Source organism: Lithobates pipiens, unplaced genomic scaffold (assembly GCF_037356315.1).
Source record: "Lithobates pipiens isolate NorthernLeopardFrog02 unplaced genomic scaffold, aLitPip1_a1.2 Scaffold_16, whole genome shotgun sequence".
NCBI lineage: Eukaryota > Metazoa > Chordata > Amphibia > Anura > Ranidae > Lithobates > Lithobates pipiens.
The window spans coordinates 359,221,139-359,244,045 of NW_027507748.1; the positions used below are offsets into that span (position 1 = coordinate 359,221,139).

At 40.8% G+C, this 22,907-nt stretch overlaps 1 protein-coding gene across 8 annotated transcripts in view; it reads right to left on the reverse strand.

The window, feature by feature from the left end:
• Positions 1 to 22,907, reverse strand: part of ADGRB2 (adhesion G protein-coupled receptor B2) — a 706,559-nt gene that overhangs the window by 419,504 nt on the left and 264,148 nt on the right. For 7 of the 8 annotated variants that reach the window (XM_077481967.1, XM_077481965.1, XM_077481964.1 and 4 more), the window contains exon 2: positions 528 to 627. The exons of the other annotated variant lie outside the window; for it this stretch is intronic. The gene's annotated coding sequence lies outside the window, so the exon portion shown is untranslated. The remainder of the gene's footprint in view (positions 1 to 527; positions 628 to 22,907) is intronic. 8 annotated transcript variants of the gene reach the window in all.

Below are 22,907 nucleotides of genomic sequence, written 5' to 3' on the forward strand. Positions count from 1 at the left end.
AATATGTAGCAGAATACATATTGACCTAAACTGATGAAGAAATTCGATTTTTTACATTTTTTTATTGGGAATGCTTTATAGCAGAAAATAAGGAATATTGTTTTTTATTCAAAATTACTGCTCTTTTTTTGTTTATAGCACAACAAATTAAATTGGATTAAAACCGCAGAGGTGATCAAATATCAACAAAAGAAAGCACTATTTGTGGGGAAAAAGGGACATCAATTTTGTTTGGGCACTGCATCGCATGACTGCGCAATTGTCAGTTAAAACCTCACAGCGCCTTATGCCAAAAAATGGCCTAGTCAAGAAGTGGTTAAAACCTTCCGGGCTGAAGTGGTTAAAGTGTATGTATGGCCAGAACTTTTGTTAATTTATTTTCTGATGTTTATGTCCTATTTGGTGGTGTTCCCTACTCTTTCTGTCCCAGAGATACAACAGGAAGTGAGAGGAAATCTCTACAAAGTGAGTGGAGTTCCCCTTTAGACAAATGTCACAACTCTTTACACTAAAATATTTGTCCTTACCTCTTTTTATGGTTACAGCTGTAAAATGTTGGATTTCCTACCAATCTGCCTCGACAAGGGTGACAAGGGTCCACGGAGCAGAAAGAGTGGGTGAAATTACCTAGCGGGGACACAGACAGGAATTAAAAAGTGACAGGGTTTCTAATCCTTCCCAAATCTATCCAAAACAAACAGATGAAAAAACTTTCCCTATAGATACACGTTAACTGTAAAATAATCCTATTTAGTTAGACTTCTATAGAAAGTCAATGAATTCAAGGAAAAAAAAAAATAGCAGAATGTTGTTTATCTCTCGTACTTTCAGTATCACCAAACACATCAAATTAACAAATTGATATAAATAATATTTTAATCATACTGCAAGCAGCTATCTAACACCATCAATTTGTGACTATATCCTTTGGTTACACTCTTCCTCACTATTAACACTTTCGCTTAGAAGTTTTTTTTATCTCCTGTTTAGCAATCACAAGCTGAGAAAGAATGATTACCTGTGACTTAAAAATCTAATTTCTACTTGTAGACAGTGCCACTTAGAAGCATAAAACATAAAAAAAATGTATTTGCTTCACAGACAGGGTGTAAATTATAATGTGTCTGTCTTAGCTGTATTTTGGATACAAAATGTTTGCAAACTGTAGATTAGTGTTCTCAGGCACAATTCTCCGTGTTAAAAGAAAAAAACATTAGTCTTTGTTGCAGATATGAACTGGAAGTGTACACAGGTGACCGTTACTCTCCATACATGGATAGGGATAGGAATTCTGTTGGTTCAGCATGGACTGGCCAAATTTTGATGCGTGTATGGGCACCTCTATCAATCGACTTGTGTAAATCCGGGCTGTCGGGCTTTTCCCAAATGATTAGTGCCCCATTGGCAGAATACAATAGCGCTGCTGGAAGGATTCCCCCATCAATACTTACTGTGTTGATGGAGGAATCAAGCAGTTTTCTTTCCTTCCACCCATGGAGGAAGGAAAGAAAATTGCATAATCTATGGCCTGCATTAGACTTTAGACTATTAGCCCTTGTACACACGGTCGGATATTCCGATGGACAATGTCCGATAGGACCGTGTTATCGGATAATCCAACAGTGTGTGGGCTCCATCGGACTGTTTCCGTCGGAGTATCCGATGGACCAAGTTTTCCAACTGGGTTATAAAATTTTCCGACAACATGATCCGATCGGACTTTGTCTGATCATGTGTAGAGAATTCCGATCGGACAAAGTGCCACGCATGCTCAGATTGAATTCCTAGAGCAAAGCTATTGGCTACTAGCCTGAACATAGTACCGTCCTAACGAAATAACGTCATCACGTTACGTACGATCGGATTTTCCGACAACTTTGTCCGACTGTGTGTATGCAACAGTTTTCGGACAAAATCTGTCGGACAAAATCTGACGGATTTTGCTGTCGGAATGTCCGACCGTGTGTACAAGGGCTTAGACTGGGTTCACACTGGTGCGATGTTAGACATTGCATGTGATTTGCACTGCACTGCTGTGCAGATCACATGAAATGACTGTGCGCTGCAAATACAGCCATACAAATTGTACCAATCGCACCAAAATGGTACAGGGCCCTTTTTATTTGGTTTGCACTGGAATCAGATCACATGAGTGTTCACACCCATGTGATCTGAATCTTGCATCATTTGTCAGTTTGCCCTGTACCGATCTGGGGGTGTCATTGACTCCCACAGCAGTTCGCAGATGTCAGTGTGAACGGCCGGTGTTCTGCCGTATAGTGTCCGGCCATCAAATAGTGTCCGAACCGTACTGCGCATGTGCAGTGCGGAGCAGACGAAGCTTCGGAAAATCTCAGAAGCTGAACGGCGCCTGCGCCGTGAGTGGAGGTGGTAGCCCCACCATTTAAGCGGACATTGGTTTGTGAATATTAGAGGGCCCCTCGCGGGCAAGCTTCGCTCGCCACGCTTCGGGCTCGGCCTCGCTGTGCTCGGCTCTTTTTTATTCCTACTCTATGTCCACTTGGATAGTGGCAATTTTCGGAATCTGTGTTGCTGTGTACTGCGCATGCACAGTACGCAGCGAACACTATCGGATGGAGGACGTTATTTGACAAGACACCAGCAGGTGACATGTAATGTGGTAACCCGCACCGGAATCGTGCTGGTTCCCGCATAACATATGTGAACCGGGACTCTATCAGTGTGGATTCCGATTACAGCCAATTATGGTGATCACTGGAAGTTTGTTTACAATTAAACATCTCCAGCCAACATGTAGGTAGCCTCCTCACACACAGTTAACTGTGACAGGACAGACTTGTTGGCTGAGAGGAGAAGTGGGACTACAATTGTATCATACTTACTTTCTCATGCAGAAATGTCATATTATATTCAGAATGTGTATGTGTTTTCCTGCTGTTTTGTGAAATCCTGTATAGGCTGTAACCGTCCTCTAAATTGTCTCTAGCAGCCATCTTTTAGAAGACTCTTGTTCTGATTGGTACCAAGTTATCTCAAGATTTTGTCCACCATTTTCTGTTAGCTTCCATATAAAGGGAGGCCCAGCCACCATTTTGAGAGAGAGACGTGTGTGGAATGAGTGAGGGAAAGGTATACTGCCTGTGAGAGAAAGCTAGGCCTTATTCAGGGAGAGTGTTCCAGCCTACAGGGACAGAACAGGGATCCTCAGGAGACCTGCCTATCAGCACTGCGTCTGTGCTTGTGATAGAGGCTCATCTAACAGAGTATATTTTACATCTTAGCTGCATCTGTGAAATCTGCTTATGGACTCCAGCCTATGGCAAGTAATCACAATGTGCCTCATATACCACTGATGTGCCTGAAGAGAGGAATAATAACAACAGTGCCAGTTTACTGAGATGCATTCTGTATCTTTGGTGAATGGACTGTGAATCTGTGCCTTATATGCTAACAAGAAAACTGTTTCTCCACTTTTGTAAATATAATTTTCTACTGCTGCTTATCCGGCAATTAAAGTTACTTCATTTACAATACCACGCAGTGTGTCTCCCTCTATAATACAGCCACGCTAATTCCCCCGCTTACATTTAGATGTACAGTGTCTCTGCTTCTGTGCAAAGTACAGTTTCAGAATTACATTTATTGCAAAAATGAAAAAATATAATTATAAATTGTGTGAAAATTATAAATTGTGTGAAAATCATGCTTATTATAAAAAAAGAGCATATGCATAAAAAAGTCTTATATTTCCTTAACATGTTACTAAACCCAGCACCCTGCATTCACCATATCTGGTTTCCCACAGTACACAGAAATTCATCAGCAGTATATAGCAGTCTTGTGACTTCTATCAGTGTCTAGTTAAAGCCTGTAGAAACAGTTTTCATTCTACTCTAACTGTCCTATGAGGCTGCAGGACCCCTCACCCTCTGTCTGGACAGTGCTGGTTGGCCCTGTGCTGATCACATGAACTCTCTCAAGAATTTTTTTTTCAAGCAATATGCACCAAACTGAGCATGTGCAGAGTCACTCAAAAGGCTCTGTCTTATCAGTAGATGGATTGGGGACATTGGAAGAAGGGGAGGATCAGAGAAGACAGGATCAAATAGCCTTTTTACACAATGTGCAGGATTAACCCCTTAGGTTTCACAGTGAATATAACAAGCACAAACAATAGCATGCAACATTTTTTTAGGTAGACAAATTAGTTGTAGACGAGGCTAAATGTTTTCATCTGAGCTTCAATTAGCTCTGGTCATAGTACTGATTAACAGGCAGTCCCCGAGTTCAAAACAAGGTAGGTTCTGTAGGTTTGTTCTTAAAGAGGTGTTCCCAGTTAAAAAAAAAATTATGAAAAGTCAGCAGCTACAAATACTGCAGCTGCTGACTTTTAATAATCGGACACTTACCTGTCCCAGGGTCCAGCGATGCGGGGATCGCAGCCCCGCTCATCTACCCCTCCCTTTGGCGTCGCCGGCATTGTAACTGTGGGCACCCAGCTGTGGCTCCATGTGCGAGCAGCGACACAGGCCGTGATTGGCTGCGCAATCATCTGGGACCTGTTACGTGTCCCAGATGATTGACAAGAGGGGGCAGAGCTGAGCCCTTCCTGCGCCGAGAGGAAGTGACGTCAAGAGCTCAGGCACTGAAGGAGGCAGACTATGAGGGACCCCCTAGCAACAGCCATTTAGAGGTGAGTAAAAAAAATAAAAAAATTCCAAATTTTTTTTTTTTTAGGCACATTCATGCATATATTTTTTTGGGTGTAACACCACTTTAAGTTGAATTTGTATGTAAGTTGGAACAGATACATTTTTTAAGTGTAAGTCCAACCAAAATAATTATATTTTGGATAGCATAGGAATGGGTTAACACCCCTGTAAGGTTTGTTTTGCTGTCTGTGCCCCTTTTCATAAGATTTCACCTCACTTTATGTCCCAATGACAATTGGATTTTGAACATTTTTGGTTGTTGTGGAAACAAGGATTATAAAGGTTATAAAGCTTCAGTGGAGACACCTATTTCCCATAACTCTTACAGGAGAGAATTTCCCTTCCTAGAGGTAGATTTCCTCTCACTTCCTGTTGTCTCCCTATGTTTGTAAGTAGGAGTTGTTTGAAAGTCGGATGTTTGTAAGCCTGTACTGCAATGCTATGAAAAGACATAAAATGCATACACGGATCATGGCCTAGCTGCTATGTTCTTCAGTTTTTCACCCAGGTATTCCGGTATTGCACCAGTACACCCATTCCATTTAGTAATGATCGGGTGTTCCAAGAACATGCTTATTTATGATGCTGGAACACTCATTGCAGATTTTTGTGACCACGCATACAGCAAGCTTTCTGTAAAAAAAAAAATGTAAGTACTAAGGAGTTTCTCACAGCCATCAAACGGATTTAGACCTACTTAAGCAGAGAGAGAGAGAGTGGGCATTAGAACGTACATGCTTTTGGAAGGCAACTCCTAGTGTCCTCTTACTGACCTGCTGTGAATCTGCATGTACTTAAAAGGTACCTCCACTTTTGTAGAAAAAAAATAGCAAATAAATAAAAAATAATATAGCGTATAAAATTGCAACACAAGTCATATTGTAATTTTATGTTATTAAAAAATGACCTTTGTTTTTCAGTATGCAGCCGCTGTAATTTTCTGTGAAATGCAAAGCGATATGGCTACCTGGAGGTGTTCTGGCTACCAGAATGTGTACTGGACACACCCCAGATATGTAATTTCCTGCTTGCATAATTGGATTTTGCCAAAATCTGCCCTAAGATACAAGTCAGATTTCAGGCAACCCCTGCAACAGGCAACCCCAATAGGAAATCACGTCTAAAGGGACGCAAGTCCTGCAATTTTCCTCATTAGAGCTCTGCAGGTGCTGCAGCTGATTGATAATTATGAAACCACTCCCATTAGACTCAATGCTTCACATGGACACAGAGAAACACACAGGGATTTCTTCAGAATAACAGGTAGGAATCCATGTAATGTACATAAACTACTCAGAGGGGAATGTTTTTTTCTCAACAAAAGTGGAGTTACACTTTAAGTTTAATCTATAGGGGATTAAGCAGAACTCACATTAAAGTGACCCTTATAGTATTTTTACAAAACTGCACAAAAAAATTCTGGACATGTCACAATACAGAGCAACATTATTATAAAACAATGGCTTTTCCTAGGATCAAAGTAAGCATTCAGTCTGCTGCAAGCAGGAGGAAGCAGGCATCCATCGTAACAAGAAAAATATAACAGATGCTGGGTCCACTTTCTCCTGAAATGATTGAACTTTCAGAGTCAACCATGTCTGACTAATTTTATCGGTTGTAGGCAAGGGGTCAGACTGTAACATACTTCCCATTATGGGATGATGGTTAAGGGGCTGGCAGATGTGACACCAAGTTTCAAACTCTGCCCTCCAGTTGTCAAACATATTAAATGATTTTTACTGGAGAGGACACAAATGTGGGGGAAAAAAAAGCTGTGTGAGCTGTTAGCTTTAGTTTTGGAGTGTGCAGCAAACTAAAGCAAATGAATGCCATCTTACCACACCAGAGGTTAATGAGAGGAATAAATCAGCACAAGAAGTCCATCTTTAGGACTTAGTGCAGCTTTCATGTTCATTGAGCCACGCATGTTTAGCTCAGTGAACATTTACGTTTACGTTTTGTCGTAGCGGTCTTGCGGTCTTGCCTATCAAATGGTCAAAGACGAGGGACCCCAAAGGAAAACCGGGCAAAGATGGAAGCGCTGGATTGGTCCCAAAGTGCCACGCATGCTCAGATCAAATTCCTACACCAAAGCTATTGGCTACTAGCGTGAATGTAGTCCCGTCGTAACGAAATAACGTCATCACGTTCTGAACGATCGGATTTTCCGACAACTGGGTCCGACCATGTGTATTCAACAGTTTTGGACACAATCCGTCGGACACAATCCGTCGGACAAAATCCAACAGATTTGGTTGGCAGAATGTCCGACCGTGTGTACAGGGGCTTAGAGCGACTGCACTTCCAAGTGCACTTTCAGTGCAAAGTGTATTTGCCTTTCATAAATAACCCCTCATATGACAGTCTGCCATAATGTACTAATATGCTGTGCATACTAGCACATTATGGCATAACCCACCTGGGGGGCCTTAAAACCAAATTTTTATAGCAGACTTTTCTTCTGCTTTAATTGAACAATCTGAGGTTAGAAGCTGATTGGCTACCATGCACAGCTGCACCAGTTTTAGTAAATCAACCCCACGGGTCTATTCTATAGCAGAAAAGTCCATCGCACTGAGATTTCACATTGTTACAAATTCCTTTAGTGCAAATTGTGATTTAAACACGAAAAACAGAAATTAAATAAAATCCCAAAACCACTAAACTCTCTTTTCAAGCAAAAGTTGCCTTCAGAAGAAAATGTAGTGAAATAATTTAGAAAGTTGTTAACATCACAAGGGATTCCTCCACAGGCAAAGATTTCTTTAATTGGGATAAAGTAAGACTTCTTCACAGATGTTGTTTGCTGATAATCTTTCCAGAACACATACCCAGGGATCCCCGTTGGGCATATAAATTGAAGGTAACAACATCAGAAGTATCCCATGATGCAGTCGTAAGAGTGTGTTTATAACCTGATAATTCCTGGCTCTTCTTCAGGCTGGGTTTTGGTGGGGTGAGAATTAATTTTTAGTGGGGTTTTGTGGTGTTGTTAATAGCAAACGGTGTGACTTCCACCAGGTGAACAAGTACGCTCCCTTGTATAATTCAAGCACCATCAGATCTTTCTTGGATCATGCACTCTGCTTTTACAATCATTGACAAACAGAAGCAAGACGAACACTTATAATACTGGCCAGTTCAAATTCAAACTGTCATGTAAAAGTAAGATATAAGTAAAAAACAAAACAAAAAAATGAAATAGGTCAGTAGAATCGGGTAAAAACATTATGCATTTGGTTCACCATAAAAGTTCATCTCTGTTGCAGCTTTCCAGGTCCCAAGCCAACCACAAACTACATGGCATATAAATGAATGCAAACCACAAATCTTCACACCCGACAGGAAACATTGCTGTTACTATGTACTACATGTACTACATGATGCATGTAACATCAATGTTTCTGATTAGCAAACTAGCATATTGAAGAAGTACAGAGAGTGGGGTATCTCATCTCATACACCATTGAGGCCATGCAGAACTTGGAACCAAACAATCTCTCACAAGTTAAAGTTGGGGGTGGGGTAGGGTGCCATGACTTAAATGTTAATAAAGATAAAATGCTTATTAATTTTAAAATACATTAGCTTTAGCTAGCTGAAGAAAGTTAGTAGTCATCACCACTGTGGTTTAATCTGGTGCACCCTCACAGTAGCCTTATATATATATATATATATATATCTCCTTCACCCCAGAAACCACATATAAAGCTCTCTAAACCTCTATATACATATATACTACTGTAACATATATCCTACCCCTACCCCAAACAACTCTCTTTAACACACACATCTTCTCTCTTGTCGCCAGCCCATAGAGCTATATATTTAAGGATTGCAAGAATTGAAAAAGTGTTGCCAAATCTTCAAAGTTTTAAATGTTCAAAAGCAACACAAAAGCAAAATCTAGAGTGTAGTTAATACCCACTGAGTAGCAATCACCTAATTGTACAAAAATAGATGTTTTAGGCCCTTCAGAGTCCTTAAATATATTTACAGTAGTCTCCACAGCGAAATATTATAAAACTGTGGTTAGCATGGCATACTCCACTTAAGGCAAATTAAATAAATGCTGTCTAAATTCAAAGATTCTAATAAAAGATCAAAGGGATGTAGGAAACAAAATCCAAAATTAATTTTCCAAGCTTTTTATCAATGCAAAGATCCCACTTTTAAAATAGTATGTTGGCACAGATGTACTTTTGAATCAGTGTGTAAGAAATACTTTCTGCTGAAAGGTGTACATGGTGACTTTATAGCTATATTGCCTGTTTCGTAAATCAATTTTCTAACAATAGAAAATGTAATAACTTTTGAATCTTGGACAGGCTAGTAAAAGCAAAGTGGTCTCCCAGTGTTTGTAATTGGGTTGCAATCAGAAGTCAAAAATTGCAGCCATAACCATCCCATGTCCTTGGAAGGGTAGACAGAAGTGGAATGTTTAAAAGCATACAAATTTGGGTTATCTTTATTCCTATATCATAAACAAGAACTAGGATTTTTTATTTTTTTTTGGTAGAATATGCATTAACACTACTTTCAAAATATTTATCTCAGTATGGTACAGTTATTCATTTTTCATGTAAAAATGAAGGTAAATAGATAGACAGTTAGACGTATGTAGAGTAGTAAAGTACAGCAATTTTGTAGCAGAGGAAAGAATATGTAAAGAAAAAGTAAAAAACGTCTGCATGTAGTCAAATCTCAACTCATTCTGCCAGGTAAAGCGACAGCACTTCTGGGTAGTGTTGGAACTTTACACTGCCTACTGCTCCTGTACATTTCTATTTAGAGATGGCCTTGCGGTTCGCCCGGCGGTTGGATCGTGTCAAATTTTGCTCGTTCGTGATTCGCCAAACCGGCTGACTTCTGTCGCTGTTCGCGCGGCGGAGATATGCGTTTACATTGTGAAGAACTTTGACCCATGATGACACATCCATCACGGGGTACAGGACAGCCAATTGAGACATTTCAGCACATGGACAATTGGACATTCCCCCTACCTTATAAATAGACCTGATCTGGCGGCCATTTTACATTCTGTCTTTGTCAGAGTAGGGACAAGACGCTGTGTGGAGCAGGGACAGTCAGTTTAATCACTAGCTATTACTGTTAGGTCCACAAAAGTCCTTTTAAGGACTAGTATAGGTGTACAGTATATAGGGTTGTAATACACTTAGAATATACTTTCTTTCAAATATACAAAGTATATTCTGGTGCACTGCTGCTGACTGCTGTGCTGCTGATTGCTGAGTGCACTGCTGACCGATTCTGCAGCTGTCTTTTGTCAGAGTAGGGATAGGATGCTGTGTGGAGCAGGGACAGTCAGTTTAATCACTAGCTATTACTATTAGGTCCACAAAGGTCCTTTTAAGGACTGGTATAGGTGTACAGTATATTGGGTTGTACATGTATAATATACTTTCTTTCAAATATATCTATCTCTATCTCTCTATCTCGGTGCTGGTGTCAGTGCCCTCTATCTCAGTGCTGGTGTCAGTGCTCTCTATCTCAGTGCTGGTGTCAGTGCTCTCTATCTCAGTGCTGGTGTCAGTGCTCTCTATCACGGTGCTGGTGTCGGTGCTCTCTATCACAGTGCTGGTGTCAGTGCTCTCTATCATGGTACTGGTGTCAGTGCTCTCTATCATGGTACTGGTGTCAGTGCTCTCATGGTACTGGTGTCAGTGCTCTCATGGTATTGGTGTCAGTGCTCTCTATATCAGTGCTGGTGTCAGTGCTCTCTATCACAGAGATGGTGTCAGTGCTCTCTATCTCGGTGCTGGTGTCAGTGCTCAGTCTCTATCACGGTGTTGGTGTCAGTGCTCAGTCTCTATCGCGGTGCTGGTTTCAGACAGTGAGGGAGATAGCAGCGGAGAAGCCAATCAGCAGGCAGTGCCAGCACTATGGCTGAGGATCAGCACTGGACTGGCACCTCTGGACCACCGCAGTGGAACCCTGCATAGGTGGGGGTAAGGGCCGGGCAGAGGGAGGGGCTCAAGCACAAGTTGGCACACTGGGACACTGGCACAGGACTGCACTGCCCTGACTGTGGCACTGATCATCTCCTGCACCCCCTTCATAGTCTGGCCTGACCTTGCCTCTCTTCCATGGCCTTCATGCTCTCCTGAATTGTCAAAATTTCACAGATAAAAAAAGAATGCTTGTCGTTGTCGATCCCAGATTCACTTAATACTTTTGTTATGTCAGCGTCCATGTTGTGGGACTATGTGTGCACAGCTAGTAAGTATTTTGTGGCTGAAAATATGACCTGGAGGATTTTAAGGTTCGCCTGCCATTAAAGTCAATGGAGTCCACCACGAACCTTGCGGTTCGCAAAGTTTTGGTTGCGTTCACGGTTCGCGTTCGTGAAACGTCCTGTCGGAAGTTCGTCCATCACTATTCCTATGATCAGTTACTATAATGGTCAGTTCCATTGACCTGCTGTAGGATTATGCAGTAGTGAGAAAGGCATGGGCAAGCTATAGTAAAATCAGAAAGAATGACAGCTTTGCTTTGTAGAATGGCCTGACATTAACACATCTGAGGGTTTCCAGAAAAGTATACCCACATTTATGTGCAATGTATTTATTTGCCCATGCTGGTACGCTCAGGCTGTACTTGCTGTAGGCAACTTAAAGCCTAATTTGAAGTTCTAACTGGAGGGGTTCAAAGTTTTCATAAATGCACTCCAACGAAAGTATTAAACTGGTCACATATACAAAACATCAATGACTCAATACATGAATTGAATTCAGTTTCCATAAATTATTGAATATTACACACAGTTAAGTTGGAATGCAAAGCATACCGATAATCAACAATAATTGTAGTTTTTTTTCATTTCTTGGAACATGTGGGAACTTACCCATATTATAAATGTACATGTTCCTGCAAAACCATTCTATATGGGCTAACTAATGATATCTTTGCCTTAAGCTAAATAATGTATTAAAAGCACTATTACAAGTGGCACCAGGTAGTAATAGGGCTCAGTATTCACCTACATTGCATTTAAATATACTGTACAAAGTACACACATATCCTCACTAGTGTTCCTATTGATACATTTATGACATAGTTGTAATCATATATACTGTAAGTAAATGTGACATTTGACCACATCAGCCCTGGAAGGTTTCCCCCCCTTCATGACCAGGCCATACGATACAGCACTGCATTAACAATTGCGTTGTTGTGCGACATTGTACTCAAATAAAATTGATATACTGTTCTCCCACAAATAGAGCTTTCTTGTGGTGATATTTGATCACCTCTGCGGTTTTAATTTTTTGTGCTATAAACAAAACAGGATCAACAATTTTGAAAAAAATAATATTTCTTACTTTTTACTATAAAACATATCCAATAAAAAAAATGGAAAAAATCTAATCTCTTCATCAATTTAGGCCAATATTTATTCTGCTACATATTTTTGTTAAACAAATTTTCAATAAGCATATATTGATTGGTTTGTGCAAACGTTATAGCATCTACAAACTATAGGATAGGTTTATAGAATTTTTATTTAGTTATTTACCAGTCACACTAATACAGTGACCAGTGCTAAAAATATGTATTGTCACTGTACTAATGCAATACTATACTAATACACTGGCAGGGAAGAGGTTAACATCAGGGGCAATCAAAGGGTTAAATGTGTGCCTAAGGAGTGCTTACTAACTGCGGGGAAGGTGCTTGTACTATGGAAAGGCAGATATTCATGTTCCTGCTTTGTAGGAACACAGGATCACAACCTTCCTTTCTCACAGAACGGTGATCTGCCTTGTTTACAAATTCAGACCGCCGTTCTGCCTGTATCCCAAACAATCGGCTGGTCACGGTGGACACTGCGTCCACCGGATCTGCCAATTGCCTCCCATTGTGTCCATTCATGGCAGGAGCGATTCGCCTGCAGCACGCCCCAGACCTGGAAGTGCAAGATCAGTTACGTGATCCTGCCCAGGGGAGCCGCCATATATATTTATATGCAGTATATGATCGAAAATTGGTTAAAATATATCTGTCATAAAAAGGTGACATTCTTATGACAGTGGACTGCTTTGCTTTTTATTATTTTTAGGGCAGGAAAGCTGAACCTATTGTTACATCCCGAAATTCACATATATTTATATAAAACAATATTAACTCTGCCCAACAGGAATATGGTAATCATCAAAATAGGTGGAGTGTGCATATGAAGTTTTGTAGGAAGCATACTGTAATATATATATATATATATATATATATATATATAAGTGGTGATTTCATAAATCATAAATCCGTTTTTTTTTATTGTTTTATTTAATGATTGTATTAGCAAATAGGGAAATACAATGGGAAAAGTGTGCTTTCTTATGTCAGTGTTAGGGGCATCTAATTAATTCTACTTTTCTCATCTTAACAGAGAATTGACCATTTACATTTGGAAAATACTTGAATATAGATTTTGGAGCCCATGGCTAGGAGTTGAATCCATTTGTGCCTGGGAAGTAGTTACCTAAAGTAAAGAACCGGTAAGTGCTTCTGAAAAAGGCATTAAAGATTGAAGAGAACAATCTAATGAATTGAGTTCATCAGGAAGTTAAGGTAGATACTATCGCTATATGTAAACTATTAAAGGGACAGTTTAAACATGAACACTGCTTCCTGGAATTTTTTCTTGAAAGTAAATTGCACTTTCATGCAGTTATCCTTTAACTTAACACCATCCTTCAGCACCCTTGTACTACAATATTGCTGTCTGTAGTGGACCAACCGGGAGATATAACAGTGGCAGTTGTGAGGCTGCCCATGGGCCGTACAGTGTGGATCTGAAAGGAGTATGGACAGGTGACTATAATGCCGCGTACACACGACCGGACTTTCCGGCAGACTAGCTCAGACGAAATCCGATCGTGTGTGGGCTAATCCGATCGGTTTTCGATTAAAAAATCCGATGGGCCTAGAAACGGACCAAATATGACGCAAGGGAAGTTATTGGCTACTGGCTATTGAACTTCCTTTCTTAGTCCGTCATCACGTTCAAAACTAACGGACTTAGTCTGTTCATGTGTGGCCTAGTCCGTTCGTTTGGAAAGCCCATCGGAACTCTGCTGGAAAGTCCAGTCGTGTGTATGCGGCATCAGAGTTAATGGATCCCAGCCACCAGCTGTAGGTACTTCAGCATGTGTCCCTGCTGGAATGCATTTAAAGGCTAGCTCCACTTTTAAGACCATATTACATGGTACATCCATATTGAAGTGTAACATGTAACATGTCATGCAGTACTGCTTGGACCTTGAAGAAGCAGGCATACCCCAAAAGCTTGTCCTGAAAAATTGTATGTTTGTGCAAATAAAAAAAAGTATTATGGACTGTACTCAACTGAAAGTCAGAGAGATGGAGGGAGAATCTGCAGGAGCCTGGTCCTGTTATCTTAACAATACAGACTGGTTTGGGAGAAGTTGGGCCTTAAGAATCTACGGATTCCATTAGAAAACTGTCACTGCAATGCACCATGGGCTTTCTGAGTTTACAGCCCAATATAGAGAGATTGCTTTGATGCATCCTATAGATACCTTCAAATACATATGTATGGCTCTTTCCAGTATAATCTTCTAATAGAGGCAAGATAAAGTAGTAGCTGCTGATAAATGTCCTCAGGCTGACAAAGGAGTTTGAATTCATACCCCTACATCATAAAGTATACAATTTACAATTTACTTTTCCACAACCTTCTTGCCTACAGGAATTATTTCCTTTATTTCCTTTAAAGCTTATCTCTGGGCAAAGCTATGCAATACAAGGACAAACCTAGGCAATCTACTCAATAAACATCCAATCGTGCAATCCCTTACTCTACATAGCTGTTGGCAGATCTAAGGAAGATTTTACAAAAAAATTGTATATTTTATGGTCAGCTTTATAATAGTTAAAAGAGGCAGGTTGGAAGTTTTAAAATATGTTTTATGTAACATAACTAGCTAAAAACATGCTAGTTATTTTATTCTTCAGAAAAACTTTAGATAATATGTCTATGTTGCAGAGGTAATTTGGGTTCTTTCCTGTATTTCAATTATGAGTTCATACTCCTGTGTGATCATTAGCATAATTAACATGTCACAAAAGAAGTAAACAGAAGCAATCAGCAGGATTCGGACCATAGGCTTTATGGGAATGGAGTAGGTGGCAGGCCATGTCACCACAGCAATAGGCAAGCCTCCTCCATACACAGGAGGGTCTTAATATTCAACAGCATTTGAAGAAATCCGGTCTGCCCTAGTTCTCTCTAGCATGTCACCAGGTGGCTCAGCATAATAATAGAATATTCCATAGTTATGTAACAGCAATAATATATTGTTTTCTTTTCTAATTTCAAAAGTGTGTTTATTAAGAAAATGTAAGATTTCTTGTAGAGAATATAATGTTTTGTTACACAGTTGGGTTTATTTACTAAAGCTAGAGAGTGCAAAATCAGACTCACTCAGCTTCCAGGTTTTATTGCCAAACCCTAATGTCGCGTACACATGACTGGACTTTCCGGCAGAAAAAGTCAGACGAAATAATTTCATCTGATATTCCGACCATGTGTGGGCTTCATCAGACTTTTGTCTTCAAAAATTCTGACAGATCTAGAAATAGAACATGTTTTAAATCTTTCTTACAGAATCAATTCCTATGTGGAAAACCACTCGTCTGTATGCTATTCCGACATACCAAATATGACGCAAGGGCAGCTATTGGCTACTGGCTATTGAAATTCCTTTTCTAGTCTCGTCATACGCCATTATGTTTGAAACAAAACGGACTTTGGTGTGACCATGTGTAGGCAAGTCAGTTCGGTCGGAACTCCATCGGAAACTCAGTCGGAAAGACTGTCAGAGTTTATTCTGATGGAAAATCCAGTCGTGTGTACGCGGCATAACTGAACCAGCTGAGTTTAGAAGCTGATTGGCTACCATGCACATCTGCACCAGATTCTGAGTGCTCCGGTTTTAGCAAATCTACCCCGTTGTCTTTAACTGCTTCAGCCCCGGAAGATTTTACCCCCTTCTGACCAGAGCACTTTTTTGGGATTCGGCACAGCGTCGCTTTAACTGACAATTGCTCGGTCATGCAATGTTGCACCCAAACAAAATTGACGTCCTTTTTTTCCCACAAATAGAGCTTTCTTTTGGTGGTATTTGATCGCCTCTGTGATTTTTATTTATTGCGCTATAAACAAAAAAATCAACAATTTTGAAAAAAACACAATATTTTTTATTTTGCTATAATAAAAATCCCCCCCCCAAAAAAAATAATATATATATATATATATATATATATATATATATATATATATAGATAGATAGATAGATAGATAGATAGATAGATAGATAGATAGATAGATAGATATGTATATATACATATTTTTTTCCTCAGTTTAAGCCAATATGTATTTTTCTACATATTTTTTGGTAAAAAAAATTGCAATAAGCGTATATTGATTGGTTTGCCCAAAAGTTATAGTGTCTACAAAATAGAGGATAGTTTTATGGCATTTTTATTATTATTTTTTTTTATTAGTAATGGCAGCAATCTGCGATTTTTATTGTGACTGGGACATTATGGCGGACACATCGGACACTTTTGACACATTTTTGGGACCATTGTCATTTATACAGCGATCAGTGCCATAAAAATGCACTAATTACTGTGTAAATGACACTGGCAGGGAAGGGGTTAACCACTAGGGGGCGATGATGGGGTTAAGTGTGTTCTAGGGCGTGATTATAACTGTGGGGGGGGTGGGCTACAACTCACATGACAGCAATCACTGCTCCCAATGACAGAGAGTAGTGATCTCTGTCATGACCACCCTGCCTGGTTTACATGGGCACTTCCCCGTTCGGTGGCTCCGTGACACGATCGCCGGGAGACTGCACCCGCTAACCCTGCCAATTAAAGGGGGCGTACAGGTATGCCCATTTGCTCACCGCTGCCATTGTGCCGACGTATATCAGCTTGCAGCGGTTGGCAAGTGGTTAATATTGTATCAGCCATATCTTCATTTACATTTGAGTGATGTGGGAGTGTTGTGTTTTTTGTGCTTTTTTTACATTTGTTATCATATTTTAAGAGCGATACTGTTCCCTTGAATAGGCTACTCTCTACTCCTCTGCCAAAATAGCTCCTGCACCTTTTTGGAGCAAATTTTGGTGTTTTTTTTAATAGCTTGTTTTTGTGCATTTTTCAGACGTTCTCTTGCATGGCAAAATGTAAATTTCTTTAGCATGTTTGGGGTACCATTAACAATAAATGCAACCCAAATATGTGCATTTTGGCACTTTTTTTATGCATTCCAAAATCATGGGGAGAATCGTGCAGTTCTGCTATGCTCAGATCTAAAGGGGCCATACAGTTAAAGTGGTTGTAAACCGTTGGGGTTTTCACCTTAATGCATTTTATGTTGTCGGTTGTGTCCTATGCACCCGCCACCACAGCGAAGCAGCTGACAGCTCAGTGTGGTGATGGGTCGTATCAGCTTCAAAAAAGGTATGTATACTGATTTCTTCTTTACAGAGATAGCTAGGTTAGTGTTAGATCATGGATGTTTGTAGATGTCGGGATTTTAGTGTTAGGGTGGACTTCTACCTTAAAGATGCAGATATTATCTCTTTCACAAAACAATATTGAAGGTTTAAACTTTCTTTTTAAAGAGGAAAATTTGGAAAGTAATCTAAGGTGTAATATGGTAATTAGGTTATCCACCTACATTATTTCTGTAAGGAATATAATTACTGTAAAGATATATCAGGTTTTAAAACTGATATGAATTCCAACCACCCAACCAGGACAGTTGAAAGTCCTTATTCTGTATTCTCCAAATAAAAAGTCATGTGCCAATTCAAGAAAGCATTGTAACAGTTTTGTCCAGATTACAGACTTGTGCCAAAAATGCAGGTCCTTTTTATTTATGCCTCTTTAGACTGTGTACAAATTCTTAAAGAGATTTCAATAATTAGCAGATAAGCAAATTGGTGATAATTAAGTCCAATTGTGAAGTGGCGTACAGGGAGAGACACCAATGCTCAGAGTGGGACGTTTTCTGCTGGGAACCGGGCATGAACATGCCAGCTTCCTGCACAGGGCTTGTATTTGCTAGGATGCCAATGGTATCTTAACAACCTATGTCTAATCCCCAGCCCCATTTAGCTGCTGGCCAGAAAAACCACAAACCCACAGCCAAAAAAAGAAAAAGGGATGGGAGTCTGGCTGACATAATTGTCCAAATATGGACCATATTTGAGTAATGACATAAGCCAGCATCCCCGCCTGTTTCCACAGCAATGGGCCTCACAAAGAAATTATGTGAGCCCAGTTGTTATGTGAGTACATTTGTTATGGTATTATGTGAGCCAAGTTGTTATGTAAGTACAGTTGTAATGGTACATGAACCATAAAAACTGAAATAAACATATAGGTGGTGATTTTTATTGTGTACAAAAAATAAAACCATAAGAACTGCAGTTACCAGGGAAAAGCACAACAAATAAATTAAATTAAAAATGGTAGATTCTTTTTATTTTAAATCAATGTGGCCAAAAACATCTGTCTAATTAAGGTAACAGTAGGGTGCAGGAAGGTGTCCAGCACTGTAAACAGCATATATTATTACCCATAAACTGGGGTACCAAAATTCTCCCTAAACCCCAAAGTGAAAGTAGAGAGAGGAGTAGATATAAAGTACATCAGGGTATGAAAGCTTGTAACACAGTGCCAGACAGAAAACAAGAAACCATACACATGTATATGCCAAGGGCATGGGCAATAATACAGAAAGTATGACCAGCTATAAGGTTTATTAAAACACTTTGTGCAGCAGTCTTGAGTTCAAATGTCCATGTATATTCCCTTCGAGGAAGTTGATGATGATCTCTTCCCCTCGATAGGGGTGGAACATGAGAATACATCTGCCAGACTTTCTGGCTATTTTTTGTTGTTTTTTTTGGGGGGGGGGGGGGGTCCTTGTAGCTTTTTTAACACCCTCTCTGTCACTTTTTTATTTTTTTATTTTCTTTCCTTCCTTCAGCCCACTAGTGCACATGGGTCTGTGAGTGCAAGTGGTCTACAAGTGCACATGGGTCTGCGAGTGCAAGTGGTCTACAAGTGCACGTGTGTCTGCGAGTGCATGTGGGTCTGTGAGTGCACGTAGGCTGTGAGTGCACGTGGGTATGTGAGTACACATGGGTCTGCGAGTGCAAGTTGGCTGCGAGTGCAAGTGGTCTACGAGTGCAAGTTTTATATGAGTGCACAAGGTCTACAAGTACATGTAGGCTGCGAGTGCACGTGGGTCTGCTAGTGCAAGTGGTCTGCAAGTGCACGTTGGTCTGAGAGTGCACGTGGGTCTGTGAGTGCAAGGGATCTACGATTGCAAGTGGTCTACGAATGCATGTGTCTTTGAGTGCATGTATGTCAATCACGTTCAAAATGAACGGACTTTCAGACGGACTTTAGTCCGTTCGTGTGTGGGCAAGTCCGTTTGTTTGGAAGTCCATCGTAGGTCCATCGAAAGTCAGTCGGGAAGACCATCGGACATTTTCTGCCAGAAAGTCTGGTCGTGTGTACGTGGCATAACAAGTCCTATTTGCAATCTCAGAACACCCAATAAGAGGATAGCATGCAACCAGTCTAAACTATGTGGCATGTTCACTAGGACTGGGCGAACGGTTCGGGCCGAGCATAAGTTCGGGCCAAACTTTGATTGTTTGAAGGTTCGACGACCAACGAACATTATGTTTTTGCAGCAAATTTGAAAGCCACGGGACCCTGTTAAAGTCTATGGGACACTAATATGATTGTCATTTTAAAGGCTTATATGCAAGTTATTGTCATAAAATGTGTTTGGGGACCCTGGTCCTGCCCCAGGGACATGTATCAATGCAAAAAAAAAATATTAAAAATTGAATTTTTTTCGGGAACAGTGATTTCAATAATGCTTAATGCTTAAAGTGAAACAATAAAAATTATATATTCCTTTAAATATCATGCATAGGGGGGGGGTGTCCATAGTATGCCTGTAAAGTGGTGCAGTTTTCCCGTATTTAGACCAGTATCAAAGCAAAATTACATTTCTAAAGGGAAAAAAAGCCCTTCAGGTCTGTTATGGATTTTAAGGGGAACCCCGCGCCAAAATTTAAAAAAGAATGGCATAGGGGTCCCCCCAAAATCCATACCAGACCCTTATCCAAGCACGCAACCTGGCAGGTCACATAAAAAGAGGGGGGACAAGACAGCACCCCCCTCCTGAACCATACCAGGCCACATGCCCTCAACATGGGAAGGGTGCTTTGGTGTAGCCCTCCAAAGCACCTTGTCCCCATGTTGATGGGGCCAAGGGCCTCATCCCCAAAACTCTTGCCTGGTGGTTGTGGGGGTCTGCAGCCGGGGGGCTTATCAGAATCTGGAAGCCCCCTTTAACAAGGGAACCCCCAGATCCTGGCCTCCCCCTATGTGAATTGGTAACAGGTACATTGTTGCCCTACCATTTCATAAAAAGTGTTAAAAATAGTAAAAAAGACAGGAGACACTTTAGGACAAGTCCTTTATTAAAAATGTAGATTGATATCATTCCATCTGAAGAGCCAAAAAAATAAAAGAAATAAAGCTGCAACAGCTCTGTCTCCATGGGAGGCTCTCGCCAAGTGTTGATTCTTCTTGATGACAGCTGTTATATAGCTGAGGGCGGGCCCAGTCGGTGATGTAAACTGGCTACCCCGCTTTCCTCTGACGTCACATGGCATCAGAGGGAGGGTAGGGTCACCCGTTTATGTCACCGGGTGGCCCCACCCTCAGCTATATAACAGCTGTCACTGAGAAGCGTCACTCGGCAGGAGCCTCCCATGGAGGTGGCACTGTAGTGGCCTTTTATTTTTTCAGTCTGTCAGGCGGCAAGAGATGGATTTGCATCGTGGGACATTTTTATTTATTTTTTTAATAAAGGACTTGTCCCAAAGTGTCTTCTTTTTTACTATTTTTGACACTTTTGTTGTGAAATGGTAGGAGTACAATGTACCCATTACCAATTCACATGGGGCGGAGGCTGGGATCTGGGGGTCCCCTTGTTAAAGGGGGCTTCCAGATTCCGATAAGCCTCCTGCCTGCAGACCCCCACAATCACCGGGCAAGGGTTGTGAGGATGAGGCCCTTGTCCCCATCAACATGGGGACAAGATGCTTGGGGGGGGACAAGCATGGGAAAACTGCGCCACTTTAGAGGCATACTAAGGACACCCCTCAGGCATGATATTTAAAGGAATATTTCATTTTTGTTGTTTCCCTTTAAGCATTATTAAAATCACTGCTCCCGAAAAAATGGCCATTTTTAATTTTTTTGCAATGATAATTTAGCATTTTTTTTTTTGCATTGACACATGTCCTCTAGGGTAGAACCCAGGTCCCCAAACACTTTTAATGACAATAACTTGCATATAAGCCTTTACAGCACTTTTGATTTTTCATGTTCGTCTCCCATAGACGCCACTGGTGTTCGTGTGTTCTAATTTTTTGTCTGTTCGCAAGTTCTGGTGCGAACGGGGGGGGCGTGTGTTCGGGGGCATGTGTTCAGCTCATCCTTAATGTTCATCAATGCCAGGAGTCTGGCAGACATGATGGAGGAACTAAAGATACTGTTGTACAAGAAGGATTTGGATTTTGTGGGAATTTCAGAGACTTGGTTCAACAGCTCTCATGATTGGCTTGAAACCAGTCAAGGGTATACCCTTTATCGCAGTGATATAAAGGGTAGAGAAGGGGGAGGGGTATACCTATATATCAAGAATAATGTACAAGTGAATGTGAGAGATGACATCACTAAGGGAGCTATGGAGGAGGTAGAGCTCTAAAGGGATGAAGCTAAGGGGAAAATAATACTGACAGTATGCTATAGGCCCCCTAACCTGAGGGAGGAGGGGGAGGTGGACCTCCTATCACAATTTGGATTAGCAGCAATGATGGGAAGTGTTATCATAAATGCCGGTTCACACTAGTGCAATGCGAGAACCCTGCGAATCAACTACGGGTTCCCGCATCGCACTCGACTTGCACGGCAGTTCACACTGCCATATGTGAACTGCTGGGGAGTGTCATTATATGTTAACGACACCCCCATTTCAGCTCGCATATCGCACTGCGAACTGACAGTTCGGACATGAATCGGATCGCATATGTGTGAACACACATGCGATCCGATTCTGGTCTGAATAGAAAAAAGGGTCCTGGGTGTGTTTGGACCGAATGTGGTGGGATATCAGCCATACTATCTGTATGGCTGACATCGCACCCGCACAGACATCGCATGTAATGTGAACAGCAGTGCGCTGCGAATTGCATGCGATGAACCGGCACTAATGGGGGATTTTAATTATCCAGGCATAGACTGGGAGGAGGGAACAAAGCATTCGTCTAAGGCTCGCCAGTTCCTAAATGTCTTGCAGGACAATTTCATGGGTCAGATGGTAGATGCAACAACTATAAATAAAGTATTACTAGATCTACTGATTACCAACAATAGAGACCTGATCACATATGTGGAGAGACGAGGACAGCAATCACAGGTCAGTTGGCTTCAGTATAAATCACACAAATAGGAAACATAAGGGAAATACAGAGTAACTGAATTTCAAAAGAGGAAAAGGCCCTTACTACAAGATATAAATTGGGATAAAATCTTAGGAAAAAAGAACACAGAGTAGAGATGGGTTCGCTTTAAGAGCATATTAAATAAGGGCATTAGCCGGTGCATCCCATTGAGTAATACATTTAAGAGAGCGAACAAAAGTCCTGGATGGCTTAACGCCAATGTAATAATGCATATAAAAGCAAAAGAGAAGGCCTTCAAAAAATACAAGGTTGAGGGTTCTTCATCAGCATTCAAACTTTATAAAGAATGCAACAAGAGATGTAAGGGTACAATTAGGGAGGCTAAGATAGAACGCAAAAGAAACATAGCGGAGGAGAGTAAAAAAAATCCCAAGAAATACTTTAAGTATATAAACAGGAAAAAAGCAACGACAGACCATATTGGCCCCATAAAGAATGAGAAAGGACATCAGGTTACAAAGGACAGGGAAATGGTGAAGGTATTGTATTTATTCTTCTCCTCAGTCTTCACAAGGGAATCGGGGGGCTTCAGTAACCAAAACTGCAGTGTTCATCCTCATTACACATCACAGAAAGCACCCTCATGGCTAACAGA